This window comes from Bufo bufo, chromosome 2, assembly GCF_905171765.1.
Source record: "Bufo bufo chromosome 2, aBufBuf1.1, whole genome shotgun sequence".
Taxonomy (NCBI): Eukaryota; Metazoa; Chordata; class Amphibia; order Anura; family Bufonidae; genus Bufo; species Bufo bufo.
Genome location: NC_053390.1, coordinates 180,798,077 through 180,815,092, shown reverse-complemented (window position 1 = coordinate 180,815,092; position 17,016 = coordinate 180,798,077). Strand labels below are relative to the sequence as shown.

The 17,016-nt window shown below is 46.0% G+C and overlaps 1 protein-coding gene across 1 annotated transcript in view; it reads right to left on the bottom strand.

Moving 5' to 3' along the window:
• LOC120991390 (zinc finger protein 474-like) overlaps positions 1-17,016 on the bottom strand; it is a 52,011-nt gene that overhangs the window by 22,790 nt on the left and 12,205 nt on the right. The window lies entirely within an intron of this gene.

Below are 17,016 nucleotides of genomic sequence, written 5' to 3'. Positions count from 1 at the left end.
CAGTGTTTTTTCCCTAAAAGCTGCATTTCTCAGCCTGTGGGAGGATTTGCTTGCCTTTATACCTGTGTCTAACCCATCGCAAGCTACAATCTGAATATTTTAAATTACATATTGTTGCTATGCTCTCTTTTAGACGAGAAATTTTATGAAGATTTATTATTGCTGAATAACAGGTAAATCAAGCAAACAGTGGCTCAGCGGTTTACACTAGTACTTTGCACAGCTGGGTCCTGAGTTCAAATCTTACCAGGGTCAACATCTACATGGATTTTGTATGTTCTGCCAGTGTTTGCAAAGATTTCCTCCAGGTACTCCGGTTTCCTCTCACACTCCAAAAATAGGCAAATTGGCTTTATATGAAACTGACCCCAGTGTGTGTTGGGATCAAGCGCCTATATAGCAGCCATTGACTTCCCAGGAAGTCGCCCCAGCTATCCTGTATACAGGTGAAACTCGAAAAATTAGAATATCATGCAAAAGTTCATTTATTTCAGTAATGCAAATTAAAAGGAATTGCATTAATGCAGCTTAAAATTAGAATTTTGTGAAAAGGTTCAATATTCTAGGCTCAAAGCGTCCCACTCTAGTCAGCTAATTAATCCATACCCCCTGAGCAAAGGGTACCTCAAAATTGTGACTGGGGTTTCAGAAGCTGTAAGCCATAATCATCCAAATTATAACAAATAAAGGCTTGAAATATCTCACTTTGCATGTAATGAGTCTATCTCATATATTAGTTTCACATTTTAAGTTGCATTACTGAAATAAATGAACTTCGCACGATATTCTAATTTTTCGAGTTTCACCTATATGTGTCACAGTACACACTGGGACCCAGAAGAAGTGATGCGGTGAGTCTTGGATCTGCAGCACCATCCAGAGCAAGCAAGGAAAGTTTATTTTTTATTTTTTGTCTGATCTGAGGCTGATAGAGTCTGGAGGGTCCGATCTAAGGCTGATTAGGGCTGGGGGTTCCGATCTGAGACTGATTAGATCTGATCTGGGGGTCTGATCTGAGTCTGATGGGGGATGGGGGGTTTGATGGGGGTTGGGGAGTCAATCTAAGGGTGATTGGGGCTGTGATTCTGATCTGAGGTTGATTGGAGGTCTGATCTGAGTCTGAAGGGTGTTGCGGGATCTGATCTGAGGCTGTGGGGGTCTGTTCTGAGGCTGATGTAGGCGGGGGGACTGATGGGAGGCTGATCTGAGCCTGATGGAGCTTGGGGTTCTGATCTAATTATGTTTGACCAAATATAGCAGTCTAATTTTTAAGGTGAGAATTTTGTATGGCCCACAAACAATGTTACAATTTTGTATGGCCCTCGGCAGCAAAAAGGTTCCACACCCCAGGTTTATACTATAGACTGTAATGCATTGCATATTTTGTATATATTTCATAGATTGTAATGTATTGCAGTCTATGGTGCTTGAGACATCTTCCTATTAAGCCCTGCCCAGGATGATTACAAAGGCAGGCCTGGTAGCATTCACAACTCCTCAGGCCGCCATAACAACTGAGTGACAACCCACAATTTTGCCATGGGGATTAACTGCCAGTGATCAAAGTTATATCCAATTATGGACACTGCCAGTTGGTTCTAGCTTCATAACACAGTTTTCATCTGCCAGCTAAGATGCCGGTCAAGGGGTTAAAGGAAATGTTTCCGTACGCGTCCACAATGGCACTAAGCAGGAGGGTACTCTGCCTCCCAGGGACAGGAAACAACGTGGAGAACAAAGATTTACAAGCCTCCTCCCCTTTACCTTCTCCAGTTGTTTCCTGTCCCTCGGGATGAAGTGCAGAACTAGCAGGGGTTCTCTCCTGCTTAATCTTATCGCTCAGCCTTAGGTAAGTTGTCCCTGATTCATCAGGAGGTCTGTAGAAGAGCAGCGGAGTACGGGATGAGATACCGCTCCCTCCGTTAGCTTTTGGCGTAAGTCCTGCGCTGCGGGCAGCCCCGGGCAAATCGGCTACCATTGGAGCAGAAAGGGGACTGAAGTCATGCCGGCGATGCAATCTCTCCTTTGGGTCGGAGATATTGTGAGATCTGCTCACATAGGGAACATGCGCTGGTGTGGCGTGAGGCCGCATACCACGTGACGCGGAAGTGTTCCGGCATGTGGATCCAGACAGCATGTAGAGCTATTCGCACTCCGGATTAGGCAGGAAGCATGTGGCTACCAGCATGGAAATTTTCTGATACCCCTAAGGCCCTCAGCCCAGTAAGCCTCCTCTTGGGAGATATTTTTTTTCATGGATGTATGCCTTTCACTGGTGGAGGTTCCCCACTCAAATTTTACTCATTAGTGAGGGCTTGTTTTTTGTACAATTTCAGGGCCGTGAAAAGCGGGGAACCTGCATTAAAGAAGAAGTTCAATTTATGCAAAAGACAGTTAGCGGGTCACAGTAAAAAAAACACTCTGTCAGAAGTGCACAGAAAAAGTCAGAAGAGGCCCCTTCTCTGGTAGATAGCCTGAAAATCCTTATTAAGGAGGAGGCTAGTTCAGCCATTGAAGCTAAGATGGCCGCTATACTACAAAAACCATCTACATCCAGATCAAATCCGGAATCTCATATGGATTTGGATTTAGACTCCGCCTCTTCTGAAGACGAAGTGGGTAGACCACTATGTTCCATTGAGGAAATAGAATCGCTTCTCAAAGCCATTAGGGCTACCATGAACATTGAAGAGTCAAAGGAAGTCCAAACAATTCAGGATTAAATGTTTAAGGGACTAGGGGATAGAAAAAAGCATGTATTCCCAGTCCATGAAAACATTAAAAAGCTCCTCTAAGAGGAATGGAGAGACCCAGAAAAGAGATCAGGAACTTCAAAAGTATTTAAAAGAAAGTATCCCTTTAAAGCTGACTCAGCCCACTGGGACAAAACCCAGAGAGTAGATGCTCCCATAGCTAGGATATCCAAAAAGTCACCCTTGCCATTTAAGGACGTAGGATTATTAAGAGATGCAATAGATAAAAAGTGTGAATCTGTTCTTAAGAGATCTTGGGAGACAAGTACCTCTATGTTAAAACCTAGTATAGCAGCCACATACACATCTAGGACCCTATCATTATGGTTGTCCCAGTTGGAAGAACATTTGGTTTCAGGCACCCCTAGGGAAGATATGTTATCCTCCCTGCCGGTATTGAAACAAGCCTCTAAATTTTTTGCAGACACTTCCACGGACCTAGTCAAATTGTCTGCTAGATCTGCGGCTGTTTCCAATACCGACAGAAGGTCTGTTTGGTTAAGATCCTGGTCAGAAGATACCACTTCCAAGAGCTGACTTTGTAGTATCCCTTGTGAAGGGGAAAGACTCTTGGGTCTGTGTTGGATGACATTTTGGAAAAAGACTCTGATAGAAAAAAGGGGTTCCCTTCTTTCAACAGCGACATTCCTTTCGGGATCAAAAAAGGGGCAGATTGGATCAGAAGAATAGAGATAATTCTAGAGGTAGAGGTAGGGGATTCCTCTTCAACCAAGACAAACCCTCTAAGCAGTCCAATTTATGATGCCAGAGATCCAGTGGGGGGGAAGATTAAAAAGGTTCGTCACAGCATGGGAAAAGATCACAGATTCTCCTTGGATCCTGGATGTAATCCGTCAAGGATACAGGATAGAGTTCTCTTCTACAGGATAGAGTTCCCGGAAAGATTTCTAATAAACAAAAAGCTAAAAAAGGAAGATCATCATCTGCTAGAAGCTCAGATTCTACTTTTGTTAGAGAAAGAAGAGGTTATACCAGTGCCACAAGACCAGACAGGGAAAGGATTTTACTCCCCGATATTTCTGGTGAAAAAACCAAACAGCTCCTTCCGAGCTATTATCAACCTAAAACATCTCAACAAATTCACCCAATACAAGAAGTTCAAGATGGAGACAGTAAAATCAACTTGCTGACCCAGGATTGCTACATAATAACTCTTGATTTGGCAGATGCCTACTATCATGTGGCCATTTACCCCAATCACCAGAAGTATCTTCGGTTCACAATCTTTCTGAAAAACAGACTTGTCCATCTGCAGTTCCAGGTCCTACCCTTCAGCCTCTCATCAGCCCCGAGGATTTTTACCAAGTTAGTGGCAGAAATCTCAAGCGTCTTTTATCGAAAAGGGATAATATTTATTCAGTACTTGGAAAATTTTCTCATCTCCACGTCGTCAGAGATTCTACTACGAGATCACTTACAGGTAGTACTGAGTACCCTCCAGTTGCTGGGCTGGAAACTGAATCTGGACAAATCAGATCTGATACCCAGCAGGTGAAAAAAAATTCTGGGAATTCAGTTGGACTCCCATCAGATGATGTATTTTATTCCGCAACAAAAGAAAAAGGATATTATAGCAAAAATCTCATCATTTCGTTTGTCCAAGAAGGTATCCTTTTAAAAAATCATGAAAATTCTAGGTCTAATGACTTCAACTATACCAGTCATAATACAGTCAAATGGGCCCAGTTCCACGGAAGGATTCTTCAAAACTTCCCCCTGGAACCGAAGTATATTTTCACTAGACAGGACGATAATTCTCCCCTCTCAAATATATAACTCTCTTTGGTGGTGGTTAAACCCACAGAATCTGAACCAAGGGGTACCGTGGCGGTCACCAAACCAGGTTGTCATCACAACAGACTCAAGCGGTTTCGGTTGGGAAGCCCACTGCGAAAATCAGCTGATACAGGGAGCCTGGGATCCAGATCTCCTCTCTCTATCCTCAAACTCAAAGGAGTTGCTAGCAGTCTTTCTGGCACTGAAAGCCCTCTCCACAACCATCCACTAGCAAAATGTAAAAATTCTATCAGACAACAGGACCACTGTAGGGGGGGGGGGGGGGCACAAAGAGCAAAAATCTCTGGCAGATCGTGTTCCAGATCTTCTCCTGGGCTGAGATATAGTCAGGTCCATAAATATTGGGACATCGACACAATTCTAACATTTTTGGCTCTAAACACCACCACAAGTGGGAGGCATATATGCAAACTGTTGTAATTCCTACACCGTTCACCTGATTTGGATGTAAATACCCTCAAATTAAAGCTGACAATCTGCAGTTAAAGCACATCTTGTTTGTTTAATTTCAAATCCATTGTGGTGGTGTATAGAGCCAAAAATGTTAGAATTGTGTCAATGTCCCAATATTTATAGACCTGACTGTACATAAAATCAATCTCCGCAGTCCATCTCAAAGGGGAAAAAAATACTATGGCGGATTTCTTAAGCTGGGAAAAACTAAATCCAGGGGAGTGGAGTCTCAACAAGTCAGTCTTTCTAGAAATATGCATGAAAATGGGGTTCTCCAAGCCTCCAAGCAGACAAATCAATTTTATTCCCTCTCGTTCAAAGACAACCCGACAAAAGTGGATGCATTTTCGGGCCCCTGGCCTGCGGGACTTCTATACGCTTTCCCCCCAATCCATCTGATCCCAAGGGTCGTGATGAAGGTAACGGAAGAAGGCTCATAGGTAGTGTTGAGCGCGAATATTCGAAAAGCAAAATTTTATCTTGAATATCGCAACTTCGAGAATTCGCAAATATTTAGAATATAGTGCTATATATTAGTTTTTCGAATATTCGTCATTTTTTCCATCTGAACACATGATTCCTCCCTGCTTCTTGCTATTTTCTATAGTGCTATATATTAGTTTTTGATCCACGCCTGTATTGATCACGTAATATTCGCATATTACGCAGTCAAAAAAAAGAATATAGAATATAACGAATATTCAACTAATATTCTACAAAATATTCGTGACATATCGCAAATTCTAATATTGACCCTGCCGCTCATCACTACTAATAGCCCCATACTGGCCAAGGAGATTGTGGTTTCCCCTGCTTCTAAATCTCTCCAAAGGGGATTTCTGGAGCCTTCCTCAGATACCGGACCTTCTTTTACAGGGTCCAGCAAAGCACCCAACAATCAACCATTTGAATCTTACTGCCTGGAATTTGAACAGTCTATCCTGAAATCTAAAGGGTTAGCTGATGCCGTCATAAACACCCTTTTATTCAGCCGAAAACCAGGTCTTGTCTAAGATCTATCTTAGAACTTGGAAAACGTTGCTCCCGTTTGTCGGGGACTCTTGGAATCGCACCTTACCACCTGAGGTCAAGGTAATCTTAGACTTTTTGCAAAAAGGTCTCGATAAGGGGTTAAGAGTGAGTACCCTTTAAGTCCAGATAGCAGCGCTCTAAGCCTTCATGGAAGTCAGGTTAGCCGAGTTTGATTTAGTCAAAAGGTTTTTTAAAGGGGCTTGTAGATTGCATCCATCTATCAGGCCTACGATCCCTCCTTGGGATCTCAACTTAGTCCTCTCATAGAAACATAGAATGTGTCGGCAGATAAGAACCATTTGGCCCATCCAGTCTGCCCAATATACTAAATACTATGGATAGCCCCTGGCCCTATCTTATATGAAGGATGGCCTTATGCCTATCCCATGCATGCTTAAACTCCTCCACTGTATTTGCAGCTACCACTTCTGCAGGAAGGTGTCACGGGGTTCCGAAGGTGCACTCGGTCCCCCATTGCCCGCAGAACTGTTGCTTAGCTTTTGGAATGAGGTTCTGTGTTTGACCTCATTCCCAGGGCGGCTTTACTAGCTGGGTGGCTCCCTGCTCCTAGTCTGCCTTGAGCGCCGAGCTGATCACTCGCTGGCCACGTCACATGACCCTCACTCCCCACTATAAATACAGGCAGCCTGCTGGCTACAGGTTGCCTGTTAATTTCTAGGTTCCTGGCTATTTGTTGGACTACTGAATATTTACCTGATCCTGTTCCCTGACGCTCCTCTGCCTGCTCCTCCTGTACTGCACATACATCCTGGTATTGTGACCTCGGCTCCCACCTGACTACTCTCTTAGGACTCCTCTTGTACTTCGCTACTCTCCTGGTATTTGACCCCGGCTTCTCCTGACCATTCTTTGCTTAATCCGTTGTACTGCGTAGCTCTCTTGGTTCTGACCCGGTCCATTCATGTTCCGTATTTTGTCTTGTCTGTCTTCCCTGCACATATCCTAAGTTAGAGACTGCCGTCCAGTTGTCCCCTGTCATCAGGACTCGTGAGGCAAGTAGGCAGGGCCAGGGGTGAGGGTGGAGCGCAGTGGTCACTACCCTTCCCCCTGTGTGTGTGTGGACGTGACCGTTACAGATTAACAGGCCCAATAACCACTGTATCATGAATCCTCTTACTACCCTGACTGACCATGTCTCTAACTTGACACAGAGGGTGCAGGAGCTAGGAGAGAAACTCCGTTCTTGTGAGTTAGGGCAAGGTTCTTCCACTCCTCTGTCCTCCAGTCCATATTTTGAACCCCAGATCAAGCTCCCAGAACCCTTTTCTGGAGACCGGAAAAGGTTTCTCTCCTTTAAGGAGAATTGCAAACTCTACTTCCGTTTGCGCCCCGTGTCCTCCGGTCCCGAGAGCCAACGCATGGGGATTATTATTTCTCTACTACAGGGTGATCCCCAGGACTGGGCATTTTCGTTACCTCCTGGGGCCAGTTGTCTAACTTCTGTGGAGGGGTTTTTTCAGGCCCTGGGTACCCTCTATGACGAACCAGACAGGGCCCTGGTAGCCGAGACAGCTCTTAGGGCACTGGTTCAGGGCCATCTCCCTGCGGAGGAGTATTGCACCCAATTCAGACAGTGGTGTGTCCCCTCAGGATGGAATGAACCAGCCCTGAAGAGTCAGTTTAGGTCTGGTCTATCTGATAATTTAAAAGATCTATTGGTCAATTACCAAATTCCTGAGACTTTAGAGGAGATGATGACCCTAGTTGTCCGACTTGACAGACGAGTTAGAGAGAGACGACAAGAACGACAGTTCTGTTCTCAGATGGTGGTCCAGCCAGAGGCCTTTTCCAGGGACAACACTGAGGTCTCCACCGAGGAACCCATGCAGGTTGGCATGACCCGGGGTAATCTTCGTCGCAGACGCGGAGAGTGCTTCTACTGTGGAGATCCTGGCCATTGGATCAACAAGTGTCCTAAGAGGGACCTCTCTGACAAGTCTTCTAAGGCAAGACAACCTAAAGACCAGGTACACCCTGATTTTTCTAAAGGTAAGCTTTTGGTACCCATAACAATTTCTCTGGGGGTTAATAAGTGGCCGGGTAAGGCCTTTATTGACTCCGGTTCAGCGGCCAGCTTTATTGACTTTGAGTTTGCTTGTAAATTGGGTATTCCAATGTTTGCTTTACCTACACCTATCCATGTCATGGCTATTGATGCTACTCCCCTGATTGGTGGTACGGTGAGGTCATGTACCTCTGAAATTTCTCTGTCCGTGGGTGTGTGCCACTCTGAGAGATGTTCTCTTCTAGTCCTGGAGAACCTACCGGTTGAGGTGGTACTAGGGTTGCCTTGGCTCCGTTTACATAACCCCACAATTGATTGGTCCAAAGGAGAGTTGGTGAAATGGGGACCTAAGTGTGACTCATGCTTGTCCGTGGTCCAGGCTGGGGTTTCAGTAAGGTCTAATACATTACCCTCTGTTATTAAGGAATATTCTGATGTGTTCTCGTCCCTTACTCCAGAGGTTCTACCCCCCCATAGACCTTATGATTGCGCCATAGAGCTAATTGAGGGTGCCGAATTTCCTAAAGGTCGAATTTATAATCTTTCAGGGCCCGAACGCAAGGCTGTGGAAGATTATATTAAGGAGAGCCTTGCTAAAGGGCATATTAGACCTTCAGTCTCTCCTATGGGAGCAGGGTTTTTCTTTGTTAAAAAGAAGGATGGTGGTCTTAGGCCTTGTATTGATTATCGGAGATTAAATAAAATCACTGTCCAAAATAGATACTCTCTCCCATTGATTCCGGATTTATTTAACCAGGTTTTGGGGGCAACCTGGTTTTCCAAGATTGACCTGAAAGGGGCATACAATCTAATCCGAATCAAGGAGGGAGACGAATGGAAGACAGCGTTCAATACTCCGATAGGACACTTTGAATATCAGGTGATGCCTTTTGGACTCAGCAATGCCCCAGATGTGTTCCAAAACTTAATGAACGATATTCTTAGGGAGTTCTTAGGTAAATTTATTATTGTCTATCTTGACGACATTTTGATATTCTCTCCTGATTTCGAATCTCATGTGTCCCATGTCAAACAAGTATTAGAGGTGTTGAGGGAGAACCAGCTATCCGCTAAGCAAGAGAAATGTGTCTTTGGTGTACAGGAGATACTGTTTCTAGGGCATGTTTTGACTCCTCACGCCTTTAAGATGGATCCTGGTAATGTTTTAGCAATTAAGGAATGGGTAAGGCCTTCATCCTTAAAGGCTTTACAACGTTTTTTGGGTTTCGCTAATTACTACCGTAAATTTATCATGAATTTTTCTGTAATTGCTAAGCCATTGACCGACCTTACTAAGAAAGGGGCGGATTTGGAGAATTGGTCTACCAAGGCCATTTCTTCATTTGAAACATTAAAAAAGGCATTTAGTAGCGCTCCCATTCTGATCCAGCCTGATCAGGAGAGACCCTTTATTGTGGAGGTGGATGCGTCCGAGGACGGCGTAGGAGCAGTCCTTTCACAAGGTCCTGCTAGCCTCACTAACCTGAGACCGTGTGCCTTCTTCTCTAGGAAATTCTCTCCCACGGAGAGAAACTACGACATAGGGAATAGGGAGCTGTTGGCCATTAAATGGGCATTTGAGGAGTGGAGACATTTTTTGGAGGGGGCAAGGCATCGAGTAACTGTTGTCACTGACCATAAAAACCTAATGTTTCTCGAGTCCGCTAAGAGGTTGAATCCCCGACAAGCCAGATGGGCTCTGTTTTTTACCCGTTTTGATTTCTCCATTACGTTCAGGCCGGGAAGTAAAAATGTGAAGGCAGACGCATTATCTCGGAGCTTCCATGCTTTTCAACCCACTGAGACGCCGCCTGAATCCATCCTACCAGCAAACATCTTCTTAACGGCTCTAACCCAGGATATCTCGGCTCGCATTAAGGCTGAACAACATCTGGCACCGGCATCCACCCCAACAGATAAGTTGTTTGTTCCCGTACAATTTCGTCTCCAGCTGTTGGGTGAGTGTCACGATTCTGCCTTTTGTGGACATCCGGGTATTGAGGGCACTAAGGATCTGGTTTCTAGATCTTATTGGTGGCCCACTCTGACCAGGGATGTCAAGTCCTACGTGTCAGCCTGTGAGGTTTGTGCCAGGTCTAAGACACCTAGGACTCGCCCTGCTGGTAACCTACGACCCCTACCCATTCCCAGTAGACCCTGGTCCCATATCTCGATGGACTTTATAACTGACCTACCGCTGGCGGAGGGTAAGACTGTGGTTTGGGTAGTGGTCGATAGGTTTAGCAAGATGGTTCATTTCATTCCCCTGTCTAAACTTCCGAATGCTAAAACCCTGGCGTCTATTTTTGTGAGAGAGATTGTTCGTTTACATGGCATCCCGGAAAATATTGTTTCGGACAGGGGTGTGCAGTTTGTGTCCAAATTCTGGAGGGCCTTCTGTCAAAGATGTAAAATTTCATTGTCTTTTTCTTCCGCCTACCATCCTGAGAGTAATGGGCAGACTGAACGCCTTAATCAGTCTGTGGAACAATTCCTGAGGTTGTATGTTGCTGATGACCAGCAATTATGGGTCAAATTCCTTCCGTTGGCTGAATTTGCTCTGAATAACCGTGTCAATTCTTCTACTGGGATCTCCCCTTTCTTTTGTAACCATGGTTTTCATCCCCGTTTTCATTCTGGGTCGTCCGTCTCCTCCTCTAACCCTGAAGCTGATAAACACTCCTCCGAACTGTGCACAGTTTGGGCCCGGGTTCAATCGAACCTAGAAAAGGCTCAAAGTTCTCAAAAACTCAAGGCCGATAGGAGACGTTCAAGGGGGGTGAACTTTCAGGTTGGGGATAAAGTATGGTTGTCCTCCAAGAATCTATCTCTCAAGGTAGCTTCTAGAAAATTTGCTCCTCGTTTTATTGGTCCATATAAGATCACGGAGGTGATTAACCCGGTATCATTTAGGTTGGAGCTGCCCGAGTCATTCCACATTCACAATGTGTTCCATAAATCTCTACTTAAAAAATATTTTGAACCAGTAGTACCATCGAAAGCCTCGCCTCCGCCGGTTCTTGTTAATGATGCTGTCGAGTATGTCGTGTCTAAAATAGTGGATGTCAGGAAGGTGCGTAACTCCTTGCAGTATCTGATTCACTGGAAGGGGTATGGACCTGAAGAGAGATCTTGGGTACCTGCCAGGGAGGTTCATGCTCCTAGACTGGTTCGTAAATTTCATTTAGAACACCCTGAAAAACTATCGCTTGAAGTCTTGGGTCCGGTGGCCCCTCGTAAAAGGGGGGGTACTGTCACGGGGTTCCGAAGGTGCACTCGGTCCCCCATTACCCGCAGAACTGTTGCTTAGCTTTTGGAATGAGGTTCTGTGTTTGACCTCATTCCCAGGGCGGCTTTACTAGCTGGGTGGCTCCCTGCTCCTAGTCTGCCTTGAGCGCCGAGCTGATCACTCGGTGCTCGACTGGTTGGTCTGTCGGTCATGTGACGCTGGCCACGTCACATGACCCTCACTCCCCACTATAAATACAGGCAGCCTGCTGGCTACAGGTTGCCTGTTAATTTCTAGGTTCCTGGCTATTTGTTGGACTACTGAATATTTACCTGATCCTGTTCCCTGACGCTCCTCTGCCTGCTCCTCCTGTACTGCGCATACAGTAGGTGAACCCGATTTTGTGTCAATCTCGCTCTCTTTCTCGGCGAGATTAAGCACCTACGAGCCCCATCGCGGGAGCCAGCGCCGAGCTGGCTTGCCGCGATGGAGACAGAGCCGTCATAGAAGCGACGGGAGATCCGACTTGGATTCCCGCCAATTCTACACGTGTGCGGCGTTTGTTATGAATCCTGAGGGGGAAGTCCCCGCCGGATTTTAAATAAAAATCCGGCATGGGTCCCCCCCTCAGGAGCATACCGGGCCCTTAGGTCTGTTATGGGTTGTAAGGAGAGCCCCCCCTACGCCGAAAAAAACGGCGTAGGGGTCCCCCTACAATCCATACCAGACCCGTATCCAAAGCACGCTACCCGGCCAGCCAGGAAGGGAGTGGGGACGAGCGAGCGCCCCCCCCCCCCTCCTGAGCCGTACCAGGCTGCATGCCCTCAACATGGGGGGGTTGGGTGCTCTGGGGCAGGGGGCGCACTGCGGCCCCCCCACCTCAGAGCACCCTGTCCCCATGTTGATGAGGACAGGGCCCCTTCCCGACAACCCTGGCCGTTGGTTGTCGGGGTATGCGGGCGGGAGGCTTATCGGAATCTGGGAGCCCCCTTTAATAAGGGGGCCCTCAGATACCGGCCCCCCACCCTAAGTGAATGAGTATGGGGTACATCGTACCCCTACCCATTCACCTGCAAGAAAAGTGGTAAAAACACAAATAAACCACACAGTGTATTAAAATATTTTATTTTTCTGCTCCGGAGGCCGCCCCCTGTCTTCTTTATTAGCTCTTTTACCAGGGGGGGCTCTTCTTCTTCCGCTATCCCGACGGGTCTTCTCAACTCTCCGGGGTTCTCCTTCTGTCTTCGCCGCTCTCCGTTGTTGACTCGGCGCACCCCGGTTCTTCGTCTCGCGAGATCTCGGATTTTAAATAAAAATTTAGCGAGACGAAGAACCGGGGTGCGCCGAGTCAACAACGGAGAGCGGCGAAGACAGAAGGAGAACCCCGGAGAGTTGAGAAGACCCCCCGGATAGCGGAGAAGACCCGTCGGGATAGCGGAAGAAGAAGAGCCCCCCCTGGTAAAAGAGCTAATAAAGAAGACAGGGGGGTCTTCTCAACTCTCCGGGGTTCTCCTTCTGTCTTCGCCGCTCTCCGTTGTTGACTCGGCGCACCCCGGTTCTTCGTCTCGCTAAATTTTTATTTAAAATCCGAGATCTCGCGAGACGAAGAACCGGGGTGCGCCGAGTCAACAACGGAGAGCGGCGAAGACAGAAGGAGAACCCCGGAGAGTTGAGAAGACCCCCCGGATAGCGGAGAAGACCCGTCGGGATAGCGGAAGAAGAAGAGCCCCCCCTGGTAAAAGAGCTAATAAAGAAGACAGGGGGCGGCCTCCGGAGCAGAAAAATAAAATATTTTAATACACTGTGTGGTTTATTTGTGTTTTTACCACTTTTCTTGCAGGTGAATGGGTAGGGGTACGATGTACCCCATACTCATTCACTTAGGGTGGGGGGCCGGTATCTGGGAGCCCCCTTATTAAAGGGGGCTCCCAGATTCCGATAAGCCTCCCGCCCGCATACCCCGACAACCAACGGCCAGGGTTGTCGGGAAGGGGCCCTGTCCTCATCAACATGGGGACAGGGTGCTCTGAGGTGGGGGGGCCGCAGTGCGCCCCCTGCCCCAGAGCACCCAACCCCCCCATGTTGAGGGCATGCAGCCTGGAACGGCTCAGGAGGGGGGGGGGGGGGCGCTCGCTCGTCCCCACTCCCTTCCTGGCTGGCCGGGTAGCGTGCTTTGGATACGGGTCTGGTATGGATTGTAGGGGGACCCCTACGCCGTTTTTTTCGGCGTAGGGGGGGCTCTCCTTACAACCCATAACAGACCTAAGGGCCCAGTATGCTCCTGAGGGGGGGACCCATGCCGGATTTTTATTTAAAATCCGGCGGGGACTTCCCCCTCAGGATTCATAACAAACGCCGCACACGTGTAGAATTGGCGGGAATCCAAGTCGGATCTCCCGTCGCTTCTATGACGCGCTTGCTGGGATGTGCTGTCACTATTCCAGTGAGTGCGAGATCTCGGCACCATGTCGCCGAGTATCAGCGCGACGCTGTCGTGCTAAAAGCACAATATCACAAACACCTACTGTACATCCTGGTATTGTGACCTCGGCTCCCACCTGACTACTCTCTTAGGACTCCTCTTGTACTTCGCTACTCTCCTGGTATTTGACCCCGGCTTCTCCTGACCATTCTTTGCTTAATCCGTTGTACTGCGTAGCTCTCTTGGTTCTGACCCGGTCCGTTCATGTTCCGTATTTTGTCTTGTCTGTCTTCCCTGCACATATCCTAAGTTAGGGACTGCCGTCCAGTTGTCCCCTGTCATCAGGACTCGTGATGCAAGTAGGCAGGGCCAGGGGTGAGGGTGGAGCGCAGTGGTCACTACCCTTCCCCCTGTGTGTGTGTGGACGTGACCGTTACAGAAGGCTATTCCATGCATCCACTACTCTCTCAGTAAAGTAATACTTCCTGATATTACTTTTAAACCTTTGCCCCTCTAATTTAAAACTATGTCCTCTTGTAGCAGTTTTTCTTCTTTTAAATATTCTCTCCTCTTTTACCTTGTTGATTCCCTTTATGTATTTAAAAGTTTCTATCATATCCCCTCTGTCTCGTCTTTCTTCCAAGCTATACATGTTAAGGTCCTTTAATCTTTCCTGGTAAGTTTTATCCTGCAATCCATGTACCAGTTTAGTAGCTCTTCTCTGAACTCTCTCCAAAGTATCAATATCCTTCTTGAGATATGGTCTCCAGTACTCAGCACAATACTCCAAATGAGGTCTCACTAGTGCTCTGTAGAGCGACATGAGCACCTCCCTCTTTCTACTGGTAATTCCTCTCCCTATACACCCAAGCATTCTGCTAGCATTTCCTGCTGCTCTAGGACATTGTCTGCCTACCTTTAAGTCTTCTGAAATAATGACCCCTAAATCCCTTTCCTCAGATACTGAGGTTAGGACTGTATCATGGATTTTATATTCTGCTCTTGGGTTTTTACGTCCCAGGTGCATTATCTTGCACTTATCAACATTAAATTTTAGTTGCCATATTTTTGACCATTCCTCTAGTTTTCCTAAGTCCTTTTCCATTTGGTGTATCCCTCCAGGAACATCAACCCTGTTACAAATCTTTGTGTCATCAGCAAAAAGACACACCTTACCATCGAGGCCTTCTGCAATTTCGCTGATAAAGATATTAAACAATATGGGTCCCAGAACAGATCCCTGAGGTACCCCACTGGTAACAAGACCTTGGTCTGAATATACTCCATTGACTACAACCCTCTGTTGCCTGTCCCTCAGCCACTGCCTAATCCATTCAACAATATGGGAGTCCAAGCCCAAAGACTGCACTTTATTGATAAGCTTTCTATGTGGGACAGTATCAAAAGCCTTACTAAAGTCTAGATAAGCGATGTCTACTGCACCTCCTCCATCTATTATTTTAGTCACCCAATCGAAAAAATCAATAAGATTAGTTTGACATGATCTCCCTGAAGTAAACCCATGCTGTTTTTCATCTTTCAATCCATGGGATTTTAGATGTTCCACAATCCTCTCCTTAAGTATGGTTTCCATTAATTTCCCCACTATTGATGTCAGGCTTACTGGCCTATAGTTGCCCGATTCCTCCCTACTACCTTTCTTGTGAATGGGCACAACATTTGCTAATTTCCAATCTTCTGGGACGACTCCTGTTGCCAGCGATTGGTTAAATAAATCTGTTCATGGTTTTGCTAGTTCAACGCTGAGCTCTTTTAATAGCTTTGGGTGTATCCCATCAGGCCCCTGTGACTTATTTGTATTAATTTTAGACAGCTGACTTAGAACCTCTTCCTCTGTAAAGACACATGCATCAAAAGATTCATTAGTCTTCTTTCCTAACTGAGGTCCTTCTCCTTCATTTTCCTTTGTAAAAACTGAACAGAAGTATTCATTGAGGCAGTCAGCTAGTTCTTTATCTTCTTCTATATACCTTCCTTCTTTTGTTTTTAATTTTGTAATTCCTTGTTTTAGTTTCCTTTTTTCATTTATGTATCTGAAGAATGCCTTCTGGCCTTTTTTCCCTGACTGAGCTAATTTCTCTTCTGCCTGTGCTTTGGAAGCTCTTATAGCTTGTTTGGCCTCTCTCTGCCTAATCTTATAAATTTGTCTGTCATCCTCGTTTTTTTTTTTTTTATAATTCCTAAATGCTATCTTTTTGTTTTTAATTATTTTGGCCACTTCTGCTGAGTACCACAGTGGTCTCTTCCTTTTTTTGCTTTTACTGACAAGCCTAATGCAATTTTCTGTTGCCTTCAATAGTGCCACTTTTAAGTAGTCCCATTTCTCCTGGACTCCAATGAAACTGTTCCAGTCTGATAGGGACTTGTATACCACTTATCTAATTTTAGAAAAGTCTGTTTTTCTAAAATCTAAAACTTTTGTTTTTGTGTGGTGTGACTCAGTCACTGTACTTATAGTAAACCACACTGACTGGTGATCACTAGATCCCAAGCTTTCCCCTACAGTAATATCAGATATCAAATTCCCATTTGTGAATACTAAATCTAAAATGGCCTCCTTCCGGGTTGGCTCCTCCACTACTTGCTGTAGAGATAATCCCAGTAGGGAATTTAGAATATCTGTACTCCTGGCAGAACTAGCTATTTTGGTTTTCCAGTTTACATCTGGAAGATTGAAGTCTACCATAATGATAACTTCCCCCTTCAATGTCATTTTAGCTATTTCCTCAACTAGTAGATCATCTAATTCTTTGACTTGGCTAGGTGGTCTATATATCACACCTACACGAGTTACCTTATGATTATCAAGCTGCACGGTAACCCAAACTGACTCTAAATTGTTCTCGCTAACTTGTATCAAATTAGATTTTATGTTATCTTTCACATACAGGGCCACCCCTCCCCCCTTCTTGCCTTATCTGTCTTTCCTGTATAGAGAGAACCCTGGTATTGATATATCCCAGTCATTACTCCCCTTGAACCATGTCTCAGTAACAGCCACTATATCTATATTCTCAGATGCCATTATAGCCTCAAGTTCATTGATCTTATTCCCTAGACTGCGAGCATTTGTAGACAAGACTCTGAGCTTGTCATTCCTTAACCTTTGTGCTACTGGCCTCTTCTGGCATTGTTCCGGGGGGCAGTTGGACTGCTGGATTATCACTCTTTTGCCCCCCTTTCCTAGTTTAAATGCTTCTTAGCAAATACCTGGAACTGTTCACCGAGGACATTCGTTCCTTTGAGAGAAAGATGCAAACCA